This window comes from Zingiber officinale, chromosome 9A (assembly GCF_018446385.1).
Source record: "Zingiber officinale cultivar Zhangliang chromosome 9A, Zo_v1.1, whole genome shotgun sequence".
Classification (NCBI taxonomy): domain Eukaryota; kingdom Viridiplantae; phylum Streptophyta; class Magnoliopsida; order Zingiberales; family Zingiberaceae; genus Zingiber; species Zingiber officinale.
The window spans coordinates 15,027,273-15,038,720 of NC_056002.1; the positions used below are offsets into that span (position 1 = coordinate 15,027,273).

General features: G+C 37.0%; 2 long non-coding RNA genes across 2 annotated transcripts; both read left to right on the forward strand.

The window, feature by feature from the left end:
* The first annotated feature begins 1,740 nt into the window (after positions 1-1,740).
* LOC122018881 lies at positions 1,741-6,342 on the forward strand. The gene is made up of 3 exons (XR_006121941.1): positions 1,741-1,870; positions 2,391-2,504; positions 6,332-6,342. It is a non-coding gene; the product is annotated as an uncharacterized LOC122018881 (long non-coding RNA).
* Positions 6,338-7,551, forward strand: LOC122018880. The gene is made up of 3 exons (XR_006121940.1): positions 6,338-6,559; positions 6,808-6,985; positions 7,066-7,551. It is a non-coding gene; the product is annotated as an uncharacterized LOC122018880 (long non-coding RNA).
* The last annotated feature ends 3,897 nt before the right edge of the window (positions 7,552-11,448 follow it).

Sequence of the window (11,448 nt, forward strand, 5' to 3'; positions counted from 1 at the left end):
AAAGATCTTTTCCTTAATTAACATGAGTGTATATATATAGAAATCCTCTCGAATGGGTCTAGTAGTTAGCGCATAAGATGTTATCATCATGAGGTCTGAGGTTCGAATCTGCTAGTAGCCGTCCGTAATTTACCTTCTCCGTGTTGGCTCGGGGATGAATTGACGGGGACGTTGGGGGCGAGCGTATTCGTTTTTTACCATCATGAGTCTATATATAGAAATAAATTAAGATTGTAATCAATTATAATTAATTAAGGATCTCTTCCATAAATAACATGTGCAAATGTGTATAAATGAAGTATTTCTCTTATCCTCTCTAATTCTTTTACATGAAATCAGAGCAAGCAAGGAATCCCACCGCACAAGTAACGAATCTGTTGTGATCAAGAGGCTCGTCATTATTGTTGCCTTCGGATGTTACCAATCTTATTTGCAATGTCAAGGACATCCTAGTCAGACCCTTGATTTTCTTCTTGTCCACTCTAAGGTTAACAATGAAGACAAGAGTTGTTTTCTTCCATTTTCTTCGTAGCAGATTCAGTGGTCAAGGATACTTGAGAATTTGATAGTGGTCCAACTTATTTTTTATTGGTAGATCACTAATTCTAGGGTATTTTGGGTTTCTGGGCTTTATAAGGTTTTTGGCCGATGAAAAGTCATAGAGGTCCGAATTTTCATGGTCTTCTTCAGATTTGATCTCATCTTCACTGCCTTCGCAATTTTCTTAGCCTATGCTTTATCACCAGGTTTCTTCAAGCAGGTCAACATCCTCTCTTCCTGCTCCAGCAATCATTTATCTCACAAAATCTGCTTTTTCTGAGGGTTTCTTTCTCACGCCATGCGCAGTCAGATTTGCGTTTTTCTTCTTTTTCAGCTGCTGCCAGCCGTCCATAGCAACAACAATAGATCTCTGTGGAGACAGCAACTCCCTTCCATATTTATTATCAACAGTCACGATTCAAATTAAGTTTGTCATCAACTTTGTTTTAAAATAGTGGACTGATTACTTCAATGATAACTTCAATATTTTCTCAATACACCCCCCATCTTATAAATATTATCTTTGATGGAACAAACTACAATTTGTGAGCTGAAGAGTTTTTTAACTTTTTTAAAGGAAGACTTATTTGGCGCATGTTACCGGTGCAATACATAAACCCACACGAAAGTCAAAAGAAGCAGAAGATACAAAACGTCTGATCACTTGGGATGGATGACACGAACCATCAAAATTTGATATGGTTTTGAAATACTTATGTTAAGGGAATTAAGCTTGACTTTCGACGTTTTGATACTGTTTAAGAGGTATGGAATATCTTAAAGAAGCGTTATTCTGTTTTTGATTATGTCAACCAGTTTCAGACTCCATCGAATACAATAATAACTAGAACAAACAATTCATAACTATGTCTCACAATTACAAGAAATCTGGGATCATATTGTACTTGATGATCCTATATGGCAAGTGCTAATGCAATTATCATCTATACTAATCTCCATGATCGTTAATATATCTGACACTTGTTAATGACTTTTCAAGATGATTTTGAGTCTATTAGAAGTTATCTTTTTCAGCAAAAATCCTTCCCAAACCTCATTGGGAGTGATCATTAGAAAAAGAGAAGCCTTGCGAGGAAGAAGAAGAGCAATTGGTGGATCAGGAGATGCGGCACCGATACGAACTGGTTGGCGACTGGATTCTCCCGCAGAAGTTGAGGCTGGAGAGGGCGCTGCGGAAGAATGGGGTCAGCCTGGATCACGTCAGGTCGCGGGACCGGGCCCGGCACGCCGACCGGTCACTTCTGGGGTCATCCGCCGTCGGGGTGGTGGATTTCTCCGTTTGGGGCGCCGCCAATCCTTTTGCCATCGGGTATCCTTCCCTCTTGCTTGTTGTTGGTTGCAGATTTTTTTAAAACCTATTTCCACTAAGAAAACAGGTGAGAGTTAAAAAAAAAACTTTTTCCATTATTTTGCCAATACATCGATCGATGTAGCTTTCACTTTGCAAATTTCAGTTTGCTTCTCATATTTATATACTTTTTTATTTTGCCCTTACAAACGTACAAACATGTGAAGAATGAAGGTTTTTCTAGATCTCTCACTCAGAAATCATCGCGATATTATCTGAGAAGATCTTTCATTTAGAAAGCACACTGAAATCCTGAATGGGTAAATACAGATTACAATCGTGATTTTACCCTTTTGAATCTTGCCCAACTATGTCACGAGCAATGCAAGTAGATGAACAACACCTCTTTCATTAGTGTTAACCATATTTTGAATTACAGATGACAGAGTAGAGAAAGTGACAAATATGAAGTTTTATGTTTTATCAATGCACTTACAAATTTCTGATTCTTACTTTGTAATGACAGACTTTATTATACTAGTGTGACATTGGGGAACCCCTCAAGGGAGTTGTATGTTCAGATCAATACAGACAGCGATATTTTGTGGGTGGCATGCAATCCTTGCAATGATGGCCAACATCCAGCGGGTTGAAAGTAAAACCCCTTCTCTTTTCTAAATTTTCAACACCCCAATCAGTAAGATGGATCAATACATGTATGTCTGTCTTCTCAAATTGTACTTATTTGATTGATGGTATTATATGATATTTAGGGTGTGTTTGGTTCAAATTATTATATATAATTTCAGTTATATGATTATCAGGTAATCACACAATTAAGATTATAAGGAATAAAATATAATTAAATGTTGTTTGGTTCAACTTAAGTAATGCAACAAAAATTTATTTGTTTGAAAGTTTTAATGAATAACATATCTTAATTTTTATTGTATTATTCTCAGTTACAAAATTGATTATACATATTATTATTATTATTATTATTATTATTTACACTTTACGTTTCTCTTTTTTTTTTTTAATGTTTTTTTACTTTTTATTTTTCACCTTTTTTTCTTTATTTTTTTTGTATTTTTTTCCTTTTTTTTTTACATTTTTAAAGTTTTTTTAAAAATTTTTTATATATTTTAAATTTTTTTTAAAGTTTTTCTATTTTTTATGTTTTTTCTATTTTAAAATTTTTTCCATTTTTTTAAATTTTTTATGTTTTTTATTTTATTTTTATTTTTATATATTTTTACATTTTCTATTTTTTAAATTTTTTACGTTTTTTTATTTTTTTACATTTTTTTATTTTTTATGTTTTTTCTATTTTTAAATGTTTTTCCATTTTTTTAATTTTTTTTTCTATTTTTAATTTTTTTTACGTTTTTCTCTTATCGGAGGGTATTTTTGATAAAAAGAATTCGTTAACCCCGAAATCAAGAAAAACCTCAGTTTTCCGAGGTTTTTTGATTCCGGGTTGGATGCCCATTTTGCTGACATGTCAGGCATGAAATATTACTTGAGAATCATCAATTACCTATATCAAATAGAGTTTTTATTGATAACCTTGGATGGATAACCAATGTTATCAAGGATAACCTTCAACCAAACACACTCTTAAAGGCATTTCCTTTGAAACCTTCTGATCCTGTCTGAAATCTACGAAGACGTGCGAGGACTCCGGTGAACGAAGATCCTTGATGAAGATAGCCTCCGGGAGACCTTAAAGAACTTCTCCGCGATTCTACGCACAGTGAGACAAACCAACAAAGCGTTAGTGACCTAAGACTGGGGTGAGGATCTCTGGCTAGACCCTCCGATCCTCAAGTCAGTTTCTCTCTCAAAGGTGGAAGGCAGAAGACTAAGAAGAACAGTAATTGAAGTATTTGGAAACATAGTTTAGATGCTAGAACTTACGTACCTTGCTAATGGAGAGGATCCCCCTTTTATACTACCTTATGTGACCTCTGTAGTCGTGAAGTAGTCTCCAGTTCGTTAGAGTTTGTTTGGAGATGAAGTCATCGTCTATACTTCATACAATAATCCTTTAAGAAATTTTTTTTGTACACCAGATGCACCCATTTTGTCGTTTATGACTTATATTTATGATGAGGACACGTCATTATAACTGAAGAAGCTTCTAAAAGATATTTCCCGTCAAATATTCTATTGGGCATGTCTTGGCGAGTCATTGCATCTTTAAATATAATTTCAATAATTTTTTAGAACTTGATGTCTTGCAGTTCTTCAAATAATCACACATATATATATATATATATATATATATATATATATATATATATATATATATATATATATATATATATATATATATATATATATATATTGAGAATGTCTCCTGCTAAGCATGTTTCGGGTGAATGTTTATGAACTTTAGACTAGTGCCCTTACGCTTGGTCAGACTTTACTCGGACGAGTGCATTTTGACCATAAGCTGCCGACCGATAATATACCATAAGCTGCTATAAAGTTAAGTACTTTTACGCTTGGGCGGGCTTTGCCCGTCCGAGCGTATATGAGCACATGGATGCTCGCTCGACTTTCGGTCGACCGGTAATATGCTGAGAATCTTATATAAGGCTAAATACCTTTATGCTGGGGCGAGCTTTGCCCGACCGAGCGTATATGAGCACATGTGTGCTCGCTCGGTCTTCGATCAGTCGATAACATGCTGAGAATCTTATATAAGGCTAAATGCCTTTACGCTCGGGCGGTCTTTGCCCATTCGAGCGTATATGAGCACATGGGTGCTCGCTCAACCTTCGATCTGCCGGTAACATGCTGAAATCTTATATAAGGCTAAATGCCTTTACGCTCGGGTGGACTTTGCCTGTCTAAGCGTATATGAGCACATGAGTGCTCGTTCGGCCTTCGTTCGGCCGGTAACATGCTGAGAATCTTACATAAAGCTAAATGCCTTTACGGTCGGGCGGACTTTGCCCGTCCGAGTGTACATGAGCACATGGGTGCTCGCTCGGCCTTCTGTTGGCCGGTAACATGCTGAGAATCTTATATAAGGCTAAATGCCTTTTCGCTCGGGCGGACTTTGCCCGTCCGAGCGTATATGAGCACATGGGTTCTCGGTCGGCTTTTGGTTGACCAGTAACATGCTGAGAATTTTATATAAGGCTAAATATCTTTACGCCCGAGTGGACTTTGTCCATCCGAGCGTATATGAGCACATGGATGCTTGCTCGGCCTTCAGTCGCCCGGTAACATGTTGAGAATCTTATATAAGGTTAAATGTCTTTACATTTGGGCGGACTTTGTCCGTTCGAGCGTATATGAACACGTGGGTGCTCGCTCGGCGTTCGGTCGGCCGGTAATATGCTAAGAATCTTATATAATGCTAAATGCCTTTACGCTTGGACGGGCTTTGCCCGTCCGAGCGTATATGAGCACGTGAATGTTCGTTCGACCTTCGGTCAGCCGGTAACATGCTAAGAATCTTATATAAGACTAAATGTCTTTATGCTCGAGCAGACTTTGCCCGTCCGAGCGTATATGAACACGTGGATGCTCGCTCGTCCTTTACTCGACCGACTTTATATCTTTCCTATATTTCTCTACCTTGACCCCTCTTTCACTCGTCAGACCATCTTATCATAATCCGTATCACCTTCAATGAAGTCTAATTTCATAAGCTGTCATTTGCTTATAGTAGATCCAGTTTGAGTTCTTCAATCTTGAAACTTGTTTTACATCATAGCGAATCAGTTGCTCCGATGATAGGTGCACTTCAGCCCTTCAAAATGGGGAAGTGTTGTGTTCTACTTCTAGTTCTTCAAACTCCCCTTTCAGTTACTCTTTCCAGTATGATGATGGGAGTGGCATTTCTAGGTATTATATTTTGAAACAGTAAGGGAAACCAACAGAGTGAATTCCTCAGCTACCTTTGTGTTTGGGTAACATTGGCTCTTAAGATTTGATTTTTTATAATTCATAATTGCCCAAAAAATTTCCTATTTTTGTACGAACTTGGTATTAAAAAATTGTAATGAGTATTTTCTCCTTTTTTTTTTTTTCCTCTCTTGTGGAGTCTTTTGGGTAAAACCAACATTAGGTTGTTGCCTCAAATAGTTAAAATATAAATAACAATAGACACCATAGGTTAGTCTATTGTTCTTTGATGCAGACAAGTTTAAGACACTATATTCTTGTTTTTTATCTGCATGTTTGTGAAATTCATTAGTGTCCTATTGTTCTTGTACATCTTCTACACCATAATGTTTACCAAGTCTCTTGTAAACACGCAATAAAGATTTAGTTAATGCAAAAAGTTTAAGACGCTACATTCTTGTTCTTTATCTGCTTGTTTGCTGACAGTCATGAGTGTCCTATTGTTCTTGCACAGCTTCTGCGCCCTAATATTTACCAAGTTTCTAATGTACTTGAAAGCTGAAAAAATGTTGATTCAATGTTGATAGATTCTTAAATTTGAGATTTTTTTTGGCTCAGATGCAGCAGCTCTCAGACTGGGGGCTTGACCAAGCCAGACAAGGCAGTTGATGGGATTTTTGGATTTGGGCAGCATCAATTATCGGTCATCTCGTAGCTGTCCTCTATAGGTGTGACACCTAGAGTCTTTTCTCATTGCTTGAAGGGATCTGATAATGGCAGAAGCATATTGGTTCTCGGAGAGATTATCGAACCGGGTATTGTCTATACCCCTCTTGTTCCATCACAGTAAGTCCCTTTGATGCAAATTCTATGGAGCCAATGAACAAGTATATTGTAGGCAAAATGCTGCTTGTGATTTCTGAACTTGCTATTTTTTAGAACTATGCCTTTTCTAATAATTCCCCACATGGTTTCAAATTTCTTTTATGATCAGAAGTCATAGATTCAATTGTTGTTTTAATAAACTTCCATCAGAATTTGCTTCTTTTCCCTCAAAAAAATGAACTGATATTAGGTTTTTTGGATTTATGGAGTCACTGCCTTGGTTTGGATTTGAGGTCTCATTACAACTTACATCTAGAGAGTATTGCTGTCAATGGACAAATACTATCAATTAGCTAGTCCGTGATTGAAGCATCAAACACACACGGAACCATCATCGATTGAGCACCACCTTGGCTTACCTTGCAGAGCAAGCTTATGATCATTTTGGTAATGCAGTAAGTTGATCTTGTTACTGCAAACTCTAGTCATTCTTGTATTTGTGCTAATAATACTTCTCCTATATGCAGATAATAGCTCCGTTTTCACCATCAGTCCATTTGATCCCTCGAAAAGGAAACAAGCGTTTCATCACAACCGGCAGGTAGTCGAGCAACTTCAACTACAACATACCACATCAGTCTGTCTAAATCTGCCGTGTCGATGAATCATTTCCTTCCATAACATTGAATTTCAATGGCGGCGCATCCATGCCATTGAAGCCTGAAAACTCTTCTTCAACAAGGTTATGTTGTAAGTCACTAGGAGCATCTTCTCCAACAGTTAGGAAATGACAACATGAAACAAATACTTCAAAAGTCTCTTATATCGTGCAGGATAATATGGTCATGTGGTGCGTTGGCTAGTAGAAGTATCGGGGTTTAGGAATTACGTTACTCGTAGGTTTGCAGCCTACGCCTCGGTTTCTGCTGGGTTCTTATCTCATCTACACAGAAATGTGCTAATATATCTTCTTGTGATTTTGTTGGAAACTTGATTTTGAACCGATTAGTGTGTGAACAAGAAATCACATAGATTGGTGACATGACTTATCTGGATTGTCGGATTAAGGACATTATCCAAATGATAAGACATAAGTGTCTCCTCGGATGACTCAATCTCAACCATTAACCGTTGGTTTCAAATGGAAGACATCCAAATAAAAAGATATTGTGTTCCTTGGAAGGGATGAGATATAAATCATCTAATTCAAGTTGGATGAGTAAGATCTAATTGACGAAGAGGTTCTTCCATTTGTTATAAATAACATCCTTCATCTCTCATTTCATTCATTCCATTTAAAGGCAAAACAAGCATTGCATTTCATACTTATATTTAGAGAGTTCAAGAAGCTTCTTTGATTAGGATGTTTTGCGATTTGCAGTGCTGCTATCATGAGATAAAGTTATTGTATATTAGGAGACCATTGATGTGTTCTGTGAGCACCGTGTGCGAGACAAATTCGTCTTAAAGAGATAGAGTCTACTTTTAGTCTGGACTTCACCAAAGCGATGTTATACTGTCATTTTGCCCGTGCTCAAATTGCACCACCAACTCTAACAATTTTAAAATAAATTTCCGTGCAATCTTGATGGATTCATCATCGACTTCTGTTCCATCGTCGTATGGCCAGAAATCGAAGAAATTTACATGTATTGATTTCAAGAGGTGACAACAAAATATATTATTTTATCTAACCACATTGAACCTTGTGAGGTTCTTATGTAAAAATGTTGTTTTATTTCAAAATAATTGATTTTAAAATCGAAATGACTCAAGTTCAAGAGTTGCAGTTGATCCTACATAATTTGTATGTCAAGGGTATGACAATGAATGAGTCCTTTCAAGTTGCTACGATAATCTAGAAACTCACACATTCATGGAGGGAATTCAAAAATTATCTAAAACACAAACAAAAGCGGATGAGGCTTGAGGATGTGATTATAAGACTACGGATTGAAGAAAATCACAAGTAATCAGAATCAACAAAAACGTCTATATTTGCAAAGGCAAATTTGATGGAACCAAACACGGGCAAGAAGAGAAAGTATCCCGGCAAAGGACAGAACCAAGGGATAGTCAAGAAGTTCTAAGGAACATGCCACAACTGTGACAAATCAAATCACAAGGCCAAAGACCGCTGACGTCCAAAGAAAATCACTCAAGTGTATATGACAAAGATAAGTCAGTGTTAATAGAGATGTCAGAATTAAACCTGATTGTCGTCATATTTGAAGCCAACTTGGTGGACAATCCAAGGGAGTGGTGGGTCGATATTGGTGCTACACGACACATTTGCTTTGACAATATCTAGTTTTTAACTTATATCTCTATTAATGGAAGAAAACTAATCATGAGAAATTCTGCAACTTCCAACATTGTTAGTCTTGGCAAGGTGACATTAAAGATGATGTCAGACAAAGAAGTGACACTAATTGATGTGCTTCACGTTCCCGATATCTGGAAGAATTTAGTGTAAAGGTCGACTCTTGTCAAAGTTGATTTTAGGCTAGTGTTTGAGTAGAATAAATATGTATTGATAGAAAATGGTCAATTCATAGACAGAGGGTTCATGGGAAACGATATATTCAAAATGAATGTAATGGTTGGACGCTGTAATTTCAATGGTAATAAAATTATAAATTCTTATTTGGTCAAGTGTTCTAATTTATAACATGTTAGACTTGGACATATAAATTATAGAGAAATGATATATGTCTCGAACCCTCATCTCGAATTCCTATCTCGACCCATGTGGCTTCCTGCGTGGACATTTCCACATCAGTACATTTCTCATCAAATTTTCTCTCCGCCACATTTCTCTCCGCCTCTTCTCCTTCTCGAACTCCCATTTCTCTCCGCCTCCCTAAACCCTAAGAGCTCTCTCCGCTCTCCGGCCCATCGTGTCTCTCCGCTCTCCGCCCCCATCCAACGCCCTCTCGTCGCTCTTCGCGCTTCGCCCCATCCAACGCAATCTCGTCACTCTTCGCGCTTCGATCTCCGCTCTCCCCATCTCAAACGCTCGGCCCCAAGGCAACCTAGATTCTTCCCCTCGCCCCACCCTGCCCTAAATCTGTCCTGAGTCCAGGTATGAGGTATTACTTAGCCGATTTTATGATTTTTGTGATTTCTTTTTGTCCAAATCAACTTTCTTCGATTTTGATCTTCATTTTCCTCGATGTTCTTTTGTTTAGTTGCTCGGCTCACCCCAGGATAACTGCTGGGTTCGACTCTCCTTGCAAACAAGACTAGACTGTGGCACAATACGCTGCACCTTCCAAAGCAGGTAACTCTAATTGACTTGTGCCTGTGCTATCCACCTGTTTGTTTTCAGTTTCCACATCTTTACGTGGGATATGGTCGTGGTCAGTGGTTTGATTATATCGCGGTCAGTGGTTCTTTTTTATAATCGGTCAATGGGATCACCAGGCACTTAGCAAATTTTTTAGACTTTTTTTTGAGTATTGTGAGATTAGTTACTTCAATCTGCTCATTTGCTCAAGGATGAGATTTAGTGATTCATGTTCAATTAATTACATCACACGATAAAGGGGAAGACTTTCATTTTACAGTCACTGTCACTTTACAGATAAACTAGAAGATCTAGGATTGAGTTGTCGGGGTTCTCCTATGAATAAGACTCTTTTCCTTATTTGATTTCAACTCCCTCCTTTATTTTATGGAAGAAAATTCCTTGCTAATTTCACTGGATACTTCACTTTTTGAATCTGTTTTCTATTTTTTTTTTCTAAAAAAATGTAGGTGAATACTTACCTGTCTTCTATTTTGAATAAATGTAGGTAAAAAATAGTCATGGAACAAGGAAAAAGTGATTCAAATGAGGTAAATGATAACAACGAGAATGTGCATCAAGACCTATGTCTGTCTAGTTTAAATGAAGTCATGATTCCTAAGTTTGGAATGACTTTTTTATCTGAAGATGAAGTTCGTAATTTTTATAAATCCTATGCTCAGAATGTTGGTTTCGGTATTTCCAAATTAGGTGGAAAGAAGGGAGATGATGGAAAGCAAAAATATTTTTATTTTGGATGTGCCAAAAGTGGTAAAACAATATCTCAAGCAAAAAATGCTTTATACCCTAGACCTTCTACTAAGACGAATTGCAAAGCTAAGATTAATGTTGTTATTCGGAATGATGATAACTTTGTGATAAGTAGTGTATCTCTTGAACATAATCATGTCTTGAGCCTGGGAAAGTCACGACATTTTAGATGTAATAAATTATTGGATTCAACTACAAAGAGGAAACTTGAATTAAATGATCAAGCAGGAATAACTTTAAGTAAAAGTTTTCATTCATTGGTAGTTGAGGCTGAAGGCTATGAGAATTTGTCATTTGATGAGAGAAAGTGTAGGAATTTTATTTTAGAAGCTAGAAGGTTGAGGTTAGGGGATGGAGATACTGAAGCCTTGAGTAATTATTTTTGCCGCATGCAAAGTCGAAACTCAAACTTCTGTTATGTGCTTGATTTAGATGAAGAATCTCGAATAAGAAATGTTTTTTGGGCAGATGCAAGATGTAGGGCTGCATATGATTACTTTTCTGATGTCGTGACTTTTGATACAACTTATTTAACTAATAGTTATGACATGCCATTTGCTCCTTTTGTTGGGGTAAATCATCATGGTCAATCCATTTTGCTTGGATGTGGATTATTATCAAGCGAAGATTCAGAAACATTCATATGGTTGTTCAAATCTTGGCTGACGTGTATGCTTGGACGTGCTCCAAGGGCCATAATCACAGACCAATGTCGCGCCATGGCAATTGCTATTGAAGAGATATTTCTGAATTCTCATCATCGTTTGTGTCTTTGGCATATAATGAAAAAACTACCAGCAAAGTTAGGTGGTTATGCTCAATATAAAATGATAAAGAAACAATTGAAGAA